This window comes from Cherax quadricarinatus, chromosome 60 (assembly GCF_038502225.1).
Source record: "Cherax quadricarinatus isolate ZL_2023a chromosome 60, ASM3850222v1, whole genome shotgun sequence".
NCBI classification, from domain to species: domain Eukaryota; kingdom Metazoa; phylum Arthropoda; class Malacostraca; order Decapoda; family Parastacidae; genus Cherax; species Cherax quadricarinatus.
In genome coordinates, this window is record NC_091351.1 from 1,263,852 (window position 1) to 1,285,000 (window position 21,149).

Consider the following 21,149-nt stretch of genomic DNA (forward strand, 5'->3'; position numbering starts at 1 on the left):
AGAGAGGAAGAAACCAGGTCTTAACTCGTCTGGGGTCTGAGTGCAAGGCGTCGTACTCACTGAGAAGGAAAATGGGCTGGACACTTGAGGTAATTGTATGTTTTCTTGCCCTCGTGTGTTTCCTTGACGTGTTAGTACTGAGTGAGTGAGTGCTCTTAGTAGTGTCACCACTTTGTTTGATTTAAGCAACATTGAATACATCACCATTATGCTGCTACCTTATTCATAATGCTCGATTGTGGTCATACAGCATTATATAGGATGAGTTTTCCTTGTCATACTCTGTCACAGAATGCCTTCCATAAGGCAATAAAATTGGTTAGCCTGAGCTGGGACACTTTATAAAGTACAATGATATTGTCAGTCTTAACATAATAGGTTCAATAGCTACGGTAGCTCCAAAGATTTCTTTGCTGCAGGGCTCGGGTTGCTAATACTACGTGGTAACTAACGTATATCACGATGACTAATCACGCTGGGAAATGGAATTTGAGGGAATGTTCAAGTAAGATCAGCAGTAGTAGGCAGGAGGGCCGTATAACACAAATGTTTTGCTCCATCTATCACTATATTCTTCAACATACATTAAACATAAAAGTTTACTTTTTTTTCTACTGGGTCAGATCACCAGAATGAATAACGTTATGTTTAATGTCATTGATTTTATAATGTGAAGATTATAAATGGCTTCACTATGTAGACAGCCCCGCTTATACAGCAGGTTAGGTTCCAGGTTCCCCCCCCCCCCCTTTTTTTTTTTACTTTCAAATGCATGTAAAAGCTTGATAGCATGTTTACACTATCATATTAAGTGAACAATATATCTAGGCCTAAGAAATGCGTAATACAGTACACACATTTCTTAAAATATTTTCTTCCTTAGCTAAGAGTGAGTGAATATATCTATTGTAGGAAAAAAAAACATACCACGGGCGGGATTTGAACCCGCGGTCAGAGAGTCTCAACTCCAGACCGTCGCGTTAGCCACTGGACCAGCTAGCCACAATAAGATTAGTCCAACTAGGTATATTTCTACACCATAGGAAGGTTAGCATAGGCACCACTGTGACCACAAATGCAAGTTTTTACAGACGAATCTCCAGCTAGCGTGGCCGTGACGAGCTCTAGTTCAAGTCCCCTCACTGCCGTCAACATGACTCACGAAATCGTAATGACACGATTGCAAACAAACCATACCACGGGCGGGATTTGAACCCGCGGTCCGAGTCTCAAAACTCTCTGACCGCGGGTTCAAATCCCGCCCGTGGTATGGTCTGTTTGCAATCGTGTCATTACGATTTCGTGAGTTTTATTGTAGGAAGTCTGAATAAATGAAGAATGTGTTGAATTGAAAACCGTTGCATTAGTGAAACACTGAAGCTACGCGCTGTGAAGGTCATCACATGTATAATGAGATGTGTGTTCAAAACAAACCAAAATGTCTTCAAAGAGAAAAAAATTATTGTAAACTCGTATATTTTGCATTGCTATGTTTTTTGTACTTTATCTTGGTTTATTTATTTATAATTTTATACCAGAGGTAGTTCAGCAACCTCGCCAAACTTTGCTAAAAATGTGTCATATAAATTACCTTAAACCCAGCCTACCTTACTTCAGTCAAAATTTATTTAACATGAAAAATATTAATTTTGTCGACTGATTTTTTTTATTCACAACTAATGCAACAATATATGCACACGGCTTGTTTGGTAAAATGATCGCTGATGTATAAGTAACGATCATATGTTCTACCTACGAAACCCACTCGTGTACCTGTCTAACCTATTTTTACAGCTACAAATTTTGTCTTGGTTAGATATTTTGAGCTCATTACTTACTCTTTATTCGTGCCTTTCACTTACACACTTGTCATATTCCCCCAGTCCATTTGTTGAAGCAGATAAAGCAACTCGAGAACGTCTAAAGATTTGAAACTGTATTAGTCTCAAAGCTGAGGGGACTGAACTACCAGAATAGACTAAAAGTAAGTAACCCTCACACTGCTGACTGAGCGAAGAGCCTGACGGGATGTGATTACGATGAACAATGTGATTATATCTGTTATCTTTAATGGTTCCGAGGATCACTGTCTCGGCAGCCTGGTCTCAGACCAAGCTGTGGAAGTACTGAAATATTGCAGGAATACTGCAAGAAATATAGAAAATATTGTAAAAATGAGAACTGCTATACGTATTAGGCAACACGTAAAAGTGTTAACGTATGCTGAATGTAAATGAGAATTGTGCTCATGAGACAATAGAAAGTCCAGTAGTTCAGGCAGACTGCAATTTTTTTAATCAAGTTTCCTGTTGACAATGATGACAGGACAGTAGTGCTCCCCTAGATGGTTAAGTTTCCTGTTGACAGTGATGACAGGACAGTAGTGTTCCCCTAGGGCCTAGATGGTTAAGAGCCTTGCCAGGCTGGATAAGGAAAGAGTCCTTGATATGGAAGGAAATAGAATAAAGGTGGTATAAAGCTGTAAGTCTGGATTAAGACGCAAGGATGTTAAGAAATGCTTTTCACTGTATAGTAAAAAAAAAATGGAACGAAGGAATAAGGCAGTGGAAGTAGTGTTGTCAAAGTGGAGATGATGGGGAAGCAGGAGACCTGCAAGAACTATGTTCGTGTATTTAAGTAGCTACCATTATTATTATTATTATTATTATTATTATTTAATGATTCACCGGGGAAACGGAGCGTTAAACCTTTGGGGAATGGGAAGCAGTCAGGTTCGATCCAAAGAAAGAAGTTCAGTTACGTGGATCAAGAGCCCCTTACCAGCAACAGTGCACATTCCTGGAGGTGACTTTAGACTGGTATAATACCGACAAGTTAATAAAACATGCCCAATACCTGTGTATCTTTACCGACAAAGATTTTTTCTGCGCAGCAGGCTATGTTACCCTAACACGTAGGATTGAGGACGTTGCCTTGTATACCAGAGCTAGTGGAAGTAGTGGAGAGATGTGGCAGAGCAAGTAGTTCAGACCCATAAAGTGGGCCATAGATTTGCTAAATCTGTGGCCCATCTTATTGGCCTGACTTACTACTAGTGGTCCCTGACTACGTGCGACGGCATCTTCAACTACTGCACCTCACTACTTTTTTTTCCCCTGTCACGGTATAAAAGGTTCCGTCCTCGTGCCTTTGTATTGCATTGATGAAACTTTCTGCGCAAATGAAACGTCTGAGAAATGCGCAAGTGCTAACTCACTTGCTGAAGCTCCCTGATCACATTACTGACATAGTAAGATAAATGTAAGATTTCAGACGAGTGACTCGGGGGGGGGGGGGTAGCAAATGAGTATATTGTTGCTTTTCCGACGTTTTGATCTACCATCGGCTCTCGTTAGGTTTGGATAACTAACATAAATTAACCAAATTTAACATAATCTAAACCTGCACACGTCCCGGACATAAGGGTAAGAAACTTACGAGGACGTTGCGGTCCGACTTGGACCATTAATTAGTTACACACTAGGTTGTATTACTAATTAATGGTCCATTTCGGACCGAAACGTCACATCATAAGTTTTGACTGTGCGCATGTTGTTTGTGTATTGTTCCAGTCACGGTATTGTGCCTCTGTGTTCTTTAATCTAAACCTAACTTAAAAACACCTGAGCATGGCGTTCTTTATTGATTTCAATGTAGCAACAGCCGTTTCAACGCTGACAAGTCGCTGGAAGGTCATCGCACTGGAAAAACAAACGTTTGCTTGTTGATTACCGTTGCTTTTCGCACGGTCTGTCATAAGCTTAAAATTTTAACTTCTTTTTTTTTTTTTAAAGGGTGACGTAGACGCGCGCGAGCCACAAATCACCTTTGCTCTTCCTGTGGAGGTAAAACATTCAAGACAAGGTGCCTCCGCGCCCCGCCACCACACTCGTGTCAGACACAGGAGTGACCACTCACAATAAAAGTAACATTACTGGGAAAGTTCACAGAGGGCGAGCCTGAACAAGCACGTGACTTAACTTTTACTTTTCACTAAGCAAACTAAACTTTCTGAACGTGGCTCGCGAAATCGTAAAAAAACAGTTGTAAACATCTCAGAGAACAGGCAGAATTAGAAGTAATGGAGAGCACAGGGATACTAAGACTAGCATCCCTGTGCTCTAACAAGTATCATACTGGCCTAAGAGTTGTCTAAGTAAGTATATTTCTATGCACTAGGTGGTGCACTAGTTAGCATAGTCCTGAAACTGGCTAGTTTCAGGACCGACTTGTCAGAGGGTTTAAATCCTGCCCATTCCGTGAGTTTCTTAAATGTGGTCGACATATGTAATTGTTTCCCTCTCCTGTATAACTCACCCTAGACACACCGTTGCTTTTGCTCGAAACTTTTGCTCCATGAAGTGCTGAACTTGTGAAGCCACAATTAAATTTGTTGTTACCGAAGTCTTAATTGAATTGTTTTCAGCTTGAATAAAGCATTTTGTAAAGACAATGGTGATGGGTTAGCCATCAGGGGGTAAAGTTTTTATTTGATCCCCGTAACCTCTTAAGAGGTTATTTAAGATGATACAAGAGTGTCAGCTGAGGAATGAATTTTTGGACGCTGTAGAGATGTCCTCACTGTTCACCTCGTGAACAGCCTAAAGACAGTTGGGTCAGGTGGGGAACGTGTTCCATCACAGACACTATGTTAATAATCTATCAGGTTCACCCTGCATTGTCAACTACAGTTCAACTCCATCGTAGGTTGTCAGCTACTATTCGCCTAACCTTTTATCATGGATGTCAAGATTTTTTTGAGTCGCACAATCTTCCTGTGAGCAGAGCACTGTATGCCGACTAGTCTAGCAATTATGCAAGGAATGCAAAAGCCACTAATGTTTACCTGTTGTGGGAATGTGTATTCCGGACTCATATACAGGTATTCGAGATCATTACTATGTAAATCCTCCAAAATAAGAATTAAGGATAGGTATCTTAGATTTGCTGGAGAAAAAATCAATATTATTATGTGATTGTTAGAAAATGTATGTAACCAGCCACCTGAGAAGGCTTCCTGTAGATCTGGAATGTAACACAACTTGGTTAACATCTATACATTAAAGACTTTCCTTGTTAAGCGGCTGCTGCTGCTGCCTATGTTGCCATACATCGTGGACATAAGTGTCGAGTTATTCCAGCATCACCTTCGTGTGCTTTGATTTTTTTTTTTTGTTACTGAAGTGCTATAGCACTGAAATATTCGAACTGAACAGTGACATTGGAAGGGGTTTGGGAATAGATATGACATTAGCATTTCACGTCAGCCGATATAAGAAGCGGGGTTAAGAGCTACAGCTCAACACCTTTCTCCAACTCCGCCAACAACGTCGGGAAATAAGTGACCGACTGCAGTGTTTATTGTACAAAGTTTCACGTCAAATTTATTGTCAAGCACATGAAGCATAATAAAATATAACGTGTAGAAAATATAATTTGTGATTTTTCCCCACTCATGTTTCATGTCCTTCATGAAAGTAATTGTGGTGAAACGTTATACAGCAAAGACTTTCGCAGTCAGTGTCTTACTCGCTGTACTCTCGTCGCTTCAACATTTTCCTAGATAAAATTTAATGGCATATACGGTTACCTAAAGTACCCGGGATGACAAGATTATCTTACATTAACATTCATAATATTAAATGCTTGAAATTGAAAAAGATTCGCTGTGTGGCTTAATGCAGGGAATAGCTGTCTCCAGCAGTGCCATGAGTGTCCTATTAAGGCAGAGAGACTCGCTCATCTCTTCTAGGGACATGGTTTGCTTGGAGGGGGTTCCGGGGGTCACCGCCCCCACGACCCAGTCCTTGACCAGGCCTCCCGGTGCATCAGGGCCTGATCAACCAGGCAGTTACTGCAGGACGCACATAGTCCATTGTACGAATCACAGCCTGATTATGATTCGTACGTAGGAAGTGGGAACGAGTTTGAAATATTCCTTTTGTCCATAATATTAGTGTACTAACCAAAGCACTAGTTGGTTGATACTTTGTCTTAAGCTCTCAATTACACTCTTCACTTCAGCAGCTGGTTAAAACATAACTGCAGGTATATGGAATCCCCCTTTGCTCTTCTGCATACCGTTTTTGTAATGCCTGGTTATTTGAGTTACTGTCGCCTTCCTGTCGTCTTGAGCCTATCAAGATTATTCTCCTCTGATCTGTCATTAACAAGGCGTTTTCGCCGACAGAACTGCCGCTCACTGAATGTTTGTGTTTTTTCACATCATTCTCTGTAAACTCGAAGAGATTTGTGGGTGAAAATCACAGGTGATCAGCAGTTTGAGATACTCAAGCACCCCGTCTGTCACCCATAATCATTCCATGGTCAAAGTCGCTTAGATCACATTTCTTTCCCATGCTGATGTTTGGTCTGAACTACCTCTTGGCCATGTGTGCATGATATTGAGGTACTGCCACGTGATTGGCTGGTTAGATATTTGCATTTATGAGCAGGTGTACAAGTGTACCTAAAAAAAAATTCCCCTGAGTTTATATGTATAAGCAATTGAGGGTCTGCCATCGTGTGTGTATCTCGTACCATTACCTATGCACTGTTTAAATATTACACCGAGTTAGAAATATAGTTTGTGTTAGTGTCAATAAGTAAAATTTTGTCTTGTATCATGGAGTGAGCGGTGGTTGCCTAAACTGGGAAAGCAATTACCTGCAGGAGCTTACTCTGGAGATTGAACACGCTCTGGAGGAAGGAAGGAGATGGGTGTTGGAGAGGTATCTCAGCAAGCCTCTAGGAACTTGCCCAGCACTGACCGTTTATATGTAGTTCCCAACTCCAGGGTTGCCACCACAACAAAATAAGGTTGTTTCTTAAGGTGAAACTACCAAAATTTCCTCATTGATGACATGTTCAATCTACGGTTCACTTGAACACTACGCAACTAATGATATCAAGTTCTGATACTTGTACTGAATTGATGCTACTGTCACCCCTCACTGGAGCTACAGTACTGTGACACTTGTAAATGGTTCTTGATCGTTCGTATCAGTCCTGATTAACTCCTTCAAAAGGCATGGTGCGAGTTTAGTGCTTCCCCATGGATTTAGTAATACTGTATTTTTCACATACTATAACTACAGTTCTCTCAGTTTTCTAGTTTTAATAAATGCTTCATTATGAATAACGTGTTTTATTTACTGGCGGAGTTGCAATTATTGTGTAGGAAGTGAAGGAGGCCTGCTAGATGAAAGGTTGGCAAACACTGATATTCAGTATATCATCTGTAGTTTATGCTCCTGGCTACACTGTTGCTGTATCTTTGTTAATGGTCCACTAGTATTTATATTCCCCGTGTGAATGTTTATGAATTCGTCAATTTAATAAATGGCCGACGAAGTCAAAATAAGCCTCAACATAAAGATAAAGATGCGACTATCACCACGTGTGTGAAGTAGAAGCTAGTCAAACGTTTTGCACTCTGATAGGATCTGTGATCTTATTTTTGTCTCGTGAACGTGTAAGCTGGAAAGTAGATCTTAGCAACTTCTGTTTGCATTCAGTACATTTGTCTTTGTTGGTTCTTAATCTTGTTTTATTTTATTAACCATTTATGAGGCGTGTTCTGGGACCAACCCTCCGTGGTGGTAATTCCTGGAGCTCTGGAATATTTAAAAATAGTGTGACGCAATGAGAAGCTCATCGATTTTGACGTAATGCGATTTATTCATTAATTTCAGGATTAGAAGGGATAAGAAAATGATTAATCATGACACTAATGTAAAAATCTGAGGGATGGGTTGGGATATATTTCCGTAGTAAATCCTGCACACAGAAAATCTTAATGGAGAAATTTATAGCCTACGTATGACGCCGCGAGCCTGAGTTAATCCAACATTTTTATTATCCTCCAGCTTCTTTGATTTTAACTGTAAACTTTCTCAGTTCCCAGTCTCTTAAGTTTACCACTAAACCACTATATTTCTCAACTTTTAGCATTTAAGTTAACCCACAATAAGTCGAAGTAGTCAGTCTTCAAGTTTGTCTACTATCTGTTTCTCTGTTGGTTTATTAGTCAGAGGAAAAATTACCTGACACGAGTCTTCATCATGAGATGGCTTTTCCAGTGGGTTTGGCAAGACGGGGTTGTCTAAGGACACGTGGATGTAGGGTAGCCGTGACCCTATTATGGCTTACCGGTCAGACTCCTCTGGGTGCGCTGGCTTACCGTTCAAACACCTCTGGGTTTGTTAAAATTGCATCTCACCAGGATTCTTGCCCCTACAACTCCGCCTTATTTTTAACTTCTGCTTTTAAAATTACTGCACCACCATAATTACTCTACCCATAACTTTGCTGTTTCTTCCTTTATTTTCCAGCTTTGTGGCATATCCAGTGTCTATCTCTTAGGCATGGCGGACGGACTTGCCGACTTAAGAGGCATGTCACACCGTCTTATCCAGTCACCAGCGTGTGGCTCAACCACATTCACCCAGTCCCCCGGCTTTATATTTTGGCAACCAGTCTTCCCACAATTTTCAGTGTTCTTATATGTGAACTGACCTTCCCCATCCCGTAAAACCTTCTGGCTTGCGTCACAATCCTTCCCAATCCAACACCGTAGATAGAGGCTTGCCCACGACTTCCCTCCTCGCCGGCTTGCCCCAGTCTGGTGCGCGAGAACGCGCCAGATTATACTCCCAACTACAACTTTAATATTCAATTTCTCCTCCGACCCTGCCTCCTTTTCAGTTGGAACCTCGTTTGTAAGTCTTTGTAGGATAGTTGACTTTTTGGTGATGTATTAGTTGGGCTACATAAAATATTAGGTATTTCATACCACATCACTTTTTTTTTTTTCAAGAATATAATGAAGTAAAGGGCGAGACAGTTTTGTTGACAGTCATTGTCTGGGATAGGGCGACGTGACCGAAAAATAGGAAATAACTCTGAAATTTTGTCAGTTTTGGACACTGAACTTAATGCATCTAAAATGAATGAGGAACTTTCATTTAGCTACCATCAATATATGATATTTTGTTGCATTTTAACCTAACCATATATTGGGGGATATATTTTTCTTGCTTTGTGTTACTTGTTCGAGTTATTAGATTGCGCTGGTATCAATTTACCAGTTTTGTTAAGCAAATTGTGATATTTCCATTTTCCTTCAATAACTGCAGAATACCGACCAGTTCTGATCGGCTTCGTAACTTTGATACTGGTGTATATTACTTAGAGGAAGGCTTGGAATAATGTTGATCTGTGGGGTGTAAATGTGACAATTTACCAACATGGGTAATATTATTGGAATTGTTGGAGTCAGTGCAATAGCCACAGAATGCCTATTTAAGTCGACTTCAAACCTAAAGAAAATTAGGTTTTATTCTGCAGTTGGCTAAGATTATTCGTACATTTTTTTTTTTTAGTATCACACTCCTCTGGACCATTAAGAAAATGGACTATCAAGCTTCAGTATTAAACATCCCTTCAAGATCCACACCCTGTGAATTTTTACTTTCCTCACTTGGTCAGAAGATATTTTATTTTTATCTGAATATCCCAAAAAATGTTAAATTAAGCAAAATTTAAAATATTTATTATTTCTAGACGACGTTGTGGTCTATTTGTCCTTTGACAGGCGGATGACCTTGAGTTTTAAGACCAGTCTATCGATCTCTGTGATATAAACAGAAGAACCTCCCAGAAAACAAGTCTCAGGCACTGAAGGGTTGTCAGTCTCTTAACTCTCAAAATCACCTACCAAGTATCACAGTGAGAGTGTATTATGTTATACTAGTGGTCTTCGACTGGGTTCAGCTCTACTCTCGTTTTATCATATACCCACACGAATACATACACATACACATGTAATAAAATGGACACTTATTCAATCTAAGATGACATCAGTATTCACATTTACTGGCCACAGCACAAGGCATCATCCATCTAACCGTCCCACTTGGAATTGGTGGGTAAATTGTTCCTTACGAGTATTGCTTTAAAAAATCCTTCATACACGGGACTAATAATGTTTCCCAAAGTCATTGTATATTTTTGGTTGTGTAGTATAAAGTTGTCGTTAAAAGAAAATTTACGATGTAAAATGCGAAGTTTGAAGATCGTTGATTATTTCAGACAGAAATGTGATAGCACGTTCATTGTAATTTCTCTTCAGAATGTCTAACAGATCTTCCACAGGTAGACTACTATAATGAACAAAATTGTCACAGTATAAGTAACTAATTTTTAATTATTAATCATATCTAAAGAAAAAAATTAGTTCTGTTTCCTACATGCGAATCTTACCCCTTGACTACAACAGCAGTCAAGACTAACATTTCGACAGTTTGTACAGTAGGATACAGACCCAACCCAGCTAATAATAGGTCTACCTGCATTGCCTGTTATTTGGATTTTGATTAATATATACAAATACGGTAAAGTGGCGGACCAAGCTGGAAGTTATTTAAATCCACTTTTCCCTTAGGGCAAATTACACTATTTGGAGAGTATGGTAAGGTTCAAGAGACCAGAAACCGGTAATGCTGGCCAATTTCGGATAGGAGACTAGGTCAGCAGGAGCTGAAAATGAAACCCCACAAACAGTTGTGAATTTGTGGGCACAAGAGCCTACACCATACACACCGCTTCCCCCACACACTGCTGTCTGCGACTTTCTAACTAGTTATATTATACTCACAGAAATACAAGAGAGACGATAGACGTGTGCAACATTAGGTAACATTATTAAAGGCTGATGAAGTCTCCTGGCGGCCGTAACTTTTTCCTTAATGAAGTAACCTAACGTTGCACACGTTTTTATACACACACACACACACACACACACTATTTGCGACTATGTACAACCAGCAAAAAACAGGAACAGTTCTGAATGTAGATACTATGAGTGAGCTTTGTTTACAAGATGGTCAGACAAGTAGCTGCTGAGTTAAACTATATAGTTGCAGAGTCATGTAGGTCAGGGAAGAGGAAAGGAAAGGAAAGCAGATAATGTACATGCAATCCCGGAAGAAAGAATCCTACATAATCGATGAAATACTACACAAGCATCAGCTGAAGGGTCGTGTCAGGTGCATAATTCCGGCAGCATATGAGAAAACTGACAGTCTTCAGATAATTCCATCATTAGTCAGACGTACGTTACATATGAATTATTCAACATCGACATAGTCCAAATCTTACAACAAGTTTTCAGGACGGAAATAGGGATAGTGGATTCATGCTTGACAAATTTATATTTAGAAATACGCAGGAAAACCCTAGTTTGACAAGTGTTAGATTAATGTAATAAATTTCCAGGCAGTGTCATTGAGTAGCTTTAAAAGTAGATTAGACAAATACTTGAATAGGAATAGGAAGATGCGAGTTGGAGATGCCTAGCATGGATCATTACCCTTCGTTGATTATGTTCCTATGTTGTACCCAAGTTAGTCAAAGAACACTGTGAAAGGGAATTATCTGAACCTAACTAGTACTATTAAAGTGATAACCACAGATCTCTCTATACCTTATACTACTCGGAATTGATAAGAATGGAGTGTTTAATAAAGCCGCGTATGCAATGCTCTCTCCCCCAGCGTGTGATACGTATTCTAATTAAAAGTCTTGAGTGTTTTGTACGTGTCTTAAACAGTTGTGCATTTTTTGTACTGGGTACTTGTACCAACGTGAATAGAAATATTGGGATGAGCGGGGCAGGGACAACGAACCAAGGTATGGGTGGGGATTGAACTCGCGGTGAGTGTAAAACTCCAGACCGACGCGTTAGCCACGAAGCTCATAGAAACTAAGAACAGATGAGCTACAGGAATGTTAGATAATACTTTTTAATCATTGTGTGGTAGAGAAATTCCATACACCACAATGTAATGAAGAGGTATGACAGATCCCTAAAGGCAGATAGCTGCGGGTCTGCTGCATACAAATAAATCTGCGAGTATATGTATGGATATGAGAACATGAAAAAACCTTGTATGTCGTGTTTTAATACGTATCGGTAACATTGTTTTATAAATTAATTTTTAGAGACCTAGTCGATATTTGTGTATTTTTAGTATAACAAATTATAAGTGAAGTGGCGAGGGTTACGTTCGGCGAACATTTTCTGTGGCAGTTAAAAACAGTGCCACAATGTAAAGTGTATACTTGTGGTGTACCTGCCACTAATACGAACACTTGTGTACTGGGAGACTTACCACCATGGTTATCATGAAGGATTCTAACATTATTGACTTGAGTGACACGGAGGTGAGTGCAGGCGTAGCAGTGAGAACCTCTGAGCCCAACGGCAGCGCCCCGCCGCCCCCAGCAGGCGCGGCACTGGCCGCTGCTGTAGCGGCAGCGGGTGCAGGCTCGGGTGTGGGCGGCGGGAAGAACCACAACATGGACAGCGACACGGTCATCACCAAGCCTGAAAGACCCACCGTCACCTTTGACCCAAACCCAACCATTCACCTCACCAACTCAGGTAATATTAACTACGCACAGCTTCACTTCTCTTAACTCATTGAATGTCCATATGTTAATATAAGATACATTATGACGTTTTTTACCATTTTATTGGTAAGACGTCCCATCCACCAGGCACTTTATTAATTAGAATAGTTTTCTCAGTAAAATGCCATAAACCGCATAGTGTCTTATTAACCAATTGCACATACAAATAGACATTTCTCTCGGTCCTCTACCATTATTAGGTTACTTGATAATGGTGCAGGATGAACTGAAACTTTATTTTCCAATTTCTTGGTTATGAATTGTTTCATCAACGTTACTGACTTGTTCATATGTATGTTGTTATACGTTAACCTCTGATGTAAGGGAACATTACGCACGTAACACATTTTTACAAGAAAAACGTAATGAGCTAAGTTTTGGACGCCTTTGGTTACGTAGCTTCCTTCACCAACCACTCATACTTGACGCTGTAGCCTCTCAACCTTTTAAGAAGTGCCTTGATGTTTGTGGTGGGCTCTTGATTCAATATGCTGGAGTTACCCTCATTACCTGAATAAAACTCTGAATACGTTTTATTCCCCAAGCGCTTCATGACCCTCATGGGGGATGGGGCGGGCTGGACTGTCAATAAAGTCCTTTTCCCATTTCAAAAATTGTAGCATAAAATGCATTTCTTTGCATATAATAACATAAGGATCGCAACATGAAGTTCCCTGACATGAATGTGATGGTTTCATTAATTGGGACCCCCACCTCACCCCGACGCTTCCCTGATATCACGCCTTTAGTCTTCCTGTGGAGACCTGTGAGAGATTGTTTACCTGATATAATTAGCTGACACTAAAACACTCCGTGTAATAAGAAGGCAAATAAATGACTGTCGACAACGTGAGGAAAGTGGACGTGAAAGAATTCACACCTGTCCAAGGCTCATTAAAAACGTTTCGGTCCTCGGATCCACACCTCTTCAAATTTTGAAGTGGTCAAGATCCAAGAAACAAGCTTTTTTTTTTCTTTCACTACAAGGGTTCAGAGTGAGTTAATTCATGTTCATTACCCTCAAAATATATAGAGTGAGCTGGACCATTGATGAGATATATACTTATTGTAGCTACAAGTCAGAGTTGTGATGAATGGTTTGAAAAACCGACAAGTTGAAGATTGAGACACTTATGCAGCATATGGGAATCTTTATTCAGGAAACGTTTCGCCACACAGTGGCTTCATCAGTCCAATACAAAGAGGAAGGCGTAAGGAGAGGAGGAGTATGAGGTAATCAGTCCCTCAGCCTGGAGTCGATGTGTTCAGTCCATCAATCTTGTAGAATGTACAGCATAGGGCCGTAGACGTGGCTATATACTGTAGTGAGGCGAGGTGAAGCAGGCGGAGGCGGGGTCATAGTGGTACCATCCACTAGTCGAAGTAGGTCTTCGTCCAAAGGTTGAACAAGTGTTGAAGAATTCTTTGTAACAAGATCCCATGATGCTGCAGTGTCTGACAGTTGTGATGAATGATTTGAAAAACCATTCATAATTTGTTCATATATCTTTTGTTTAATTTTCAGTTGTTGTAACACTTGCTACATTCTCCTTTAATTTATTCCATTCGACCACAGTGCAAAGAAGAAAAAAATCCTAGTATCTTTTTGGCTTCATTCTTTTCTCAGCTTTCATCCGCGGCGTCTTGTTATCTCTGTTGTACGAAAAAAAAAAAATCCTCTTTAGTCTTTGTCTTTCATGACCTTATGTATGGTGATGTCACTGGAAGTGAACATGTGGATGTTCATAAATATAGACGTATGGTATAATCAGTAGCTAAAATATTTATATTTGGTTAGCTAATATTTTATTTATGGTTTCTCTGGTGGATAGGCTTGCAGTAAATGTACTTTGTTATTAAAAGTTATGCGACCAGTGAAATATTCCTGGGTTGGTAGCGTCTTAAGAAATTGTTTGTATGCTAATGTGCAGGAACATCACCAAAGCTACAATGTGACAATCAAATCTTTATTGATATGTGTTAAAACTTACCTGGTATGTTCTGTATTTATCAAGTCGCATTTAGACTCGGTAAAACCACATCGAGGGTATGACATTGGAGAAACCACTGCGTCTAACGAGCGATTCATTTTCTTGTCACTCTGGATAAGATGGTGAGAAGCGTGAAGACATTGCAAGAGACTCCACTCCTAGATGTTTCCACTCGGCTTGAGGCTGTAAATAGGAATTTGGCCATTAGCGCGACCTCCCTGAGTTGCCTTTGTCCTCGGGTTCTGCCTTGTTGACATCTTTGAATTTCTTCTTTATTTTTAACGATTCTATTTTTTTTTTATTGTAAACTAGTAGTTTGCACTCTGGTTTAATAGTTTTCACATAACGTATGCTCTGACCATTTTCTTAATATATTTGGTAATGTCATGCTGGACTTCTTAATCTGCATACACAAGAGTATTCAAGTTATTGTTTGCTGTGTGTATATTCTTGTATTACGAGTTTCAGTGAAAATTTACATTAGTGATTAGGGCAACGTATATTCAAATATTTTCATGTAAAAGTGGTTTAGAATTTTTTTTAAAAGTAATTACGTTTTTTTAATCTGAATTATATGCTTGAATATTTTAATTATCATATAGCGTAGATTAACTACCCAGGATATGGAAGAAAATAATTATTGGTAAATATGAGGAGTTCAGAAACTACTGAATATGGTAAAAACACAACCTCTTCAACAACTCGTGTGAGTACCTTGTATAGTCAAGTGGTTCGCTCCGCATAACATTTGGAGTTTTATTGATATAAATCACAATACTATTCTTGTCAGGCTCATGTGTTGTGTATGACGCAGTGTTGTGACCTCCATGCTCTCCCCTTCACCGGGCGCCAGTCAATACTCCATCCAGGTGACTGTCAAAGTTTCCCCCTCCCCCTATATTATTCACCCCTGTGGTCCCCTCGTGTCAAGAATTGCTTGTTTAATGTTTTGCACCCTGCCTGGGGTGTTGCTTTTTCTCATGAACTTGTAAGATGGAAGAGAATTATTTATAAAATGTGTGCACGCACGTCCGTGCATACATTATAGGAAGTACCATATTATATATGGGAACAATAAGACTTAGGTGATCACTCATCGTTAGGAAATATAAAATATTACATTGGAATGCAAGACATTAAAAAACAGTTTTGATATAAAAAATAATGACAATAAAAGAGTATAAAGGCTACAAGAACATATGGTGGAGACTTGTTACCTCAGGTGAAGGCTGACTGACAGGTACTGTTGACATGCAGATTATGCTTACATGCATGCACTTCCAAAAGAAGTCAACTAAGTACGAAACTATACAGGGGAGATAGCTATATTATCGTAAATAGTGCAACGTTGAACATCATCACTTAAGTTCCTATTTGAACTGTCTTAATATACGCTCGTCTTTGTTCTTGAACCTGTTTCCAGTAACCTGACAGCGAGTTCAGTGTACTTTAATGACTTCCAGTCACCAGATCGCAATCCAATAGAGCACCTTTACGATGTGATGAATCGGAAAATTAGCAGCTTGAATGTGCAACCGACATATCTGCAGCCAGTGCGTAATGTTATCATATTAACATGAACTAGATCTATCAAAGGAATGTTTGTAGCAATTTGTCGAGTCCCACGAAAAATTCAGGCTGCTCTGGTGGCAAAGTGGGGCACTACCCAGCACTAGAAAGGTGTACCTATTAAAGTGGCCATTCTGTAAATATATACATGTCGTGCCGAGTAGATAAAATTGTTCATTTAGTAAGACCTCATTTAAAATTGTACTAAAAATTTTCTCTTGTACGTTTAAAGATACACACACACACACACACACACACACACACACACACATAAATTATATATATATATATATATATATATATATATATATATATATATATATATATATATATATCATTTATATTAATGTAAAAAAAATAATTTTGTACCAAAAGAACCTTAGGAAACTTAAATAACCTTATTATAACAAGTGCAATGACAGTGAAAGGGTTTAACCTAATCCAACTAAATATATTCTTGATAAGTTTACAATAATTTAGTAATAAACAAACACAATGAAATATATTTTTTTGTTAGGTCCAGAATGATTCTTGGGAAATTATAGCATACCCAAATTTTCGCTTGTCTTATTCGCCAAGAAGAGCATTGCTATTTAAGCCAAAATCGCAAGTTTTACTTGTTCGGCATGACATATATATATATATATATATATATATATATATATATATATATATATATATATATATATATATATATATATATATATATTATAATGTATATATATATATATATTTATATATATTATATATGTATTATTTATATATGTATATATATGTATATATATGTATATATATGTATATATATGTATATATATGTATATATATGTGTATATATATATATATATATATATATAATATATATATATATGTATATATATATAAAATATGGTATGTAAGGTCAGCCCTGATTTAATTATTATTTACCAATAAATTAGATGAATTTTGTATTGTTCAGACTGTTCTTCGTTGTTAGAAAAGCAATGTTTGTTCTTCAAGTTATATATTGTTTTCTTGTAAAGAATCTTAGAATTCTCCCAGGGAACGTGATGATTCATTTTCCTCATGTTTAAGTAAAACTACTATTCTCTCGATATTTAATCTACATTTTATATTTCCTACACACGATTTTCACGGCCCTACTTGTGTTACCAAAGCAAACCTCGTCACACTTCTTGCACGATATTCTGTTAACGCTAATGTGTTTTATTTGATAGACATTCACCGATTCTTTACTGATTTTTATTGGCAATCATTGTTACTGCTAGATACTTCGTCTGCAATGAACAGTGTGTAGTGCCTCCTTAAGCAGAAATCGAAGATTTCTTGGCATTATTTTTGGTATTGGTAGGTAGTGGCTTTGTGAGGAACAAGAGCAGCAGCAACCACCATCTGCTCGCACGCTTAGTGTATATGCAAGCAAGCAGCAAGTGACGCTTTATGGTGTTAAAATGTTAGCCACAACGTGGGTTTTGGGAAATTGACAAGTGCAATAGATTAGTGTCACTGGTGGGTTAGCAGCTTTCCTCTCTCCAGTATACACGCACATTAACTCTCACAGCAGTAATGTAATTTAGTGTAATTTTCGTTAACCATTTACTTTAATTAGTACAGTGTTGTCTTGACTACGGTAGTTCTGATAAAAAATTAATGAAGGCATTATTGCTTCACAGTTGCTTCACAAATTTTTTTCCAGATGAGTCTTCAAGGGAGGTTTCTTGATGCTGGTGAGGGGCTCTTGATCTAGGGAATTGGATTGTGCTCCACTTGCCTGAATGCAGGCGAGAGAGATGCATGATAATATACACTTGGAAGGTCCTGGAGGGATTGGTACCAAACCTGCACACGAAAATCACTCCCTGTGAAAGCAAAAGACTCGGTAGATGCAACATTCCCCCGATGAAAAGCAGGGGCGCCACAAGTATATTGAGAGAACACAATAAGTGTCCGGGGCCCAAGACTGTTCAGATGCCTTTCAGCATACATAAGGGGGATTACCAATAGACCCCTGGCTGTCTTTAAGAAGGCACTGGACAGGCACCTAAAGTCAGTACCTGAACAACCGGGCTGTGGTTCGTACGTCAGCTTGCGTGCGGCCAACAATAAGTGGTTGATCAGACCCTGATCCACCATGAGGCCTGGTCTCAGACCGAGCCGCGGGGGCGTTGACCCCCGAAACTCCAGGTATCCCCCCCCCCCCACCACGGGCGCTGTATAATCCCTACGGGCTTATCACGCTTCCTTACGATAATCTATCCAGATGAAAGCTGCTGTTTACACCTCGCTCGGGCCGTGAAAGTAACTCCTGAGCCATAAGATTTGTTCTGATTTTTAACCCGGGGAAGATTAGCCAACCAGGATAACGCAAGAAAGTTAGTGCGTCATCGAAGACTGTATTTCCATTGGGGTCCTTCAGGTATAAGGACCCTAACATTTCCACCCGTTTCGGGGCTCGAACCATGGATACTGTGTGTGAGGCTAGAGCGTTTCCAACCAAGCCACGGGACACCTATAAAGAAGTGATCTGTACACTGAGACTAACTAGAATCTAGTTGAGGTTGGGTGGGGAAAGGGTCTATCTAGCCTTCCCAAATAATTCTTTATATATACGTGAATACTGAATCGTACCAGGAATATTCTTGTGTAAACAAACAACAGTAAGAACGCTCCAGACAGTCAGGTATGTGTTTTTTACTCAATTTGCTCTGAACCAGACATGTGTAAAACTTTTCCTGCTTGACATGAAATACTCTATAATACTGCTGGTGGATGAGGAGGGCGTAGTCGTTCCAGTTTCCCAAGTCTCACTTTACCACAAAATAGTTACTGTAAAGTCGCTGGTCTGCCTAGTGATTCAGCTTTTGCTTCCAACCTCTCCGTCCACACACACACAAGGAAAGAGAAACGCATTTCCTTTTCAATATTTTATGTTAACATTGAGACTGAAATGCACCACCTGTTGGTTTTCTTTATGTAATGTTGGCTGCGTCTTGTGTGTTACTCTTATGTTCATATTTGTCGCGTTAATATTTGGTAGGTGACTGAGATGTTACAAAGCGCGAATAACTTCACATTACACTCGTATACTGAATAAAGCTGTGCCACTAGAAGTAAGCGCGCCCAAGTTGAGAGGATAATACTATACTTGAACTCAAATGTTGCTAGTTCACCAGTAGTAAGTGCGAAAACAAATATTAGATGAGTTATGCCTTATGGCTGTTAGCACACTGATAACTTGTTGACATAGTTGCGTTGGAGTCATCTTTATTAAACTGTATTTGAGACTGTGCCTGTGTACAGATACTTGCACTAGTGCACTTGTAATGATGTTAACAGGTGGTGCGGAGATCTTCTACTCTGCCAATTTTTAACTCTTCCTTTGTTTTTTCTCGTGATTGAATTTTGGTATAAGTATTTAAAAACGGAACATCCCATTGAATATTGAGCTTTGGGATGCAGGTTAAAGAGAGGTTGGTTAAACACTTAAGTTTCAGGGCTGCGTGAGAGGAAAATTTCAGCTGAGATTGGAAGGAGGGAGGGGGAGGAGGAGGAGGAGGTCGTTGAGTTTGAGTTCAAGAGGATATTGGGCTCTTGAGCTTGAGGGCTCGTCACCACACATGTTAGATCACAAGATACCAACTTGGCATTTTCAGGACACACTTGTACACCCCTGATTCACTTCCTTCATATTTACATGGGAACCAGGAATAAGGTCCTCTAAAATCAGCAGAGAAAAGCAGCATCTCATAACGTTTTTAATATTTATGGGCCTCCACGTCCGCTCTGGAAGCTCAAACAGCTCTTCCAGTTCTAAACAGCACTTGTCCTACTCTAAACAGCTCTTTTGCCTGCTCTACTTTCTTAATGTTCATTCGGCATTTTCCATTTATGTTCTTGACAAGGGCGTTGAAGAACGGAAACTGATGTAAATTTCCCTTTCCCCTGAGCAATTCTGAGTAACCTTCCTTCCCTAGTTTCTTAGGACAACAGATTGCTCCCGATAACGCTTTTTTTTTTTTTTTAACAGTTCAAGTGAAATCTTTTATGTCCCAGAGGCCTCAACTTTGACGGTTCTTCCTACTTGCTCGGTCATCAAATTAATTCTTCCTCATCGCATCTTAATCCTCAGCTCCATGAATAATTGTAACTTAAATTTTAAACCGAAGGTCTCAGTCATGGGGTCATGGAGGATTCTACCTAGACCATTGGTCTAAAGAAACCAGGTTTACATTGTATACTCGATAGGCTTTAAACCTAACAAACCAGAATTTTTTATGACGGGTATATCTTTGTCTTTTGTAATAGTAATATACACACCAAGAAATCTTTATCCATGTACACTATATAAACATTTAAGCTGTTTTAGAGACTACAGTGATCTTGATTGATGTACATGTGTAGTGATTCGTGCAGACATTAGTCTTTTAATTTTACTCAACCCACCACAAACCGTATTTAAGAGCGAGATATAAATGAAATGAACAGTTATCATCCCAGGGGAAAACTAAAGTGTAGTTAATTCTTAGCTAAGTTAGGCAAACTAAACTAAGTTGCAGGTGTAGTGTTCAAAATTGAAAAGTTACGCATGAAATTTGTATTATTGTTAACTATTAATCTGGGGGATAAGGCGGAGATATTCAGACCATTTTAACGAACATATTTCTTTGGGGGAAATTTCAGTTCAGAATTCCCGGTATATCCCGGCCGAGTTTGTCCTGGGCAAGGAGAATGCTAATGAGTAGCGGCTATTCATACCTCGGCCTCATCGGAAAAGTCTGCTAATAGGAATTTTGTAAATTACTATTACGTCCTCGTAGCAAGACTGCACGCCAGAGTTTGCTCGGCAAACAAAATATATTTTTATTTTTGCGATACATTTAATTTATAAGATAAATACTCGTGAAGGAATAAAAGTATCCTTTACAGGTATTTAATGGTTTCACTGTGTTCGATGTTTCGCCTAAACTTCTCGTCACAATGACCACATAGGCCGAATTGTCTTTTAAAAATAAGATTTTTTAACGAATGGATATTTACTATTCACGTGTCTAGCGGAGAATGTCATTTTTTAATTGTGCTCAAAAATTAGTAATATATATATATATATATATATATATA

The 21,149-nt window shown here is 39.1% G+C and overlaps 1 protein-coding gene and 1 long non-coding RNA gene across 2 annotated transcripts in view; one reads left to right on the plus strand and one right to left on the minus strand.

Moving 5' to 3' along the window:
* Positions 1–21,149, plus strand: part of polo (Serine/threonine-protein kinase polo) — a 108,347-nt gene that overhangs the window by 39,392 nt on the left and 47,806 nt on the right. The gene's annotated exons all lie outside the window — the stretch shown is intronic.
* Positions 13,960–15,340, minus strand: LOC128694443 (uncharacterized). Its single transcript, XR_008407850.2, has 3 exons — positions 15,180–15,340; positions 14,466–14,648; positions 13,960–14,127 (listed from the first exon to the last, which is right to left on the minus strand). It is a non-coding gene; the product is annotated as an uncharacterized lncRNA (long non-coding RNA).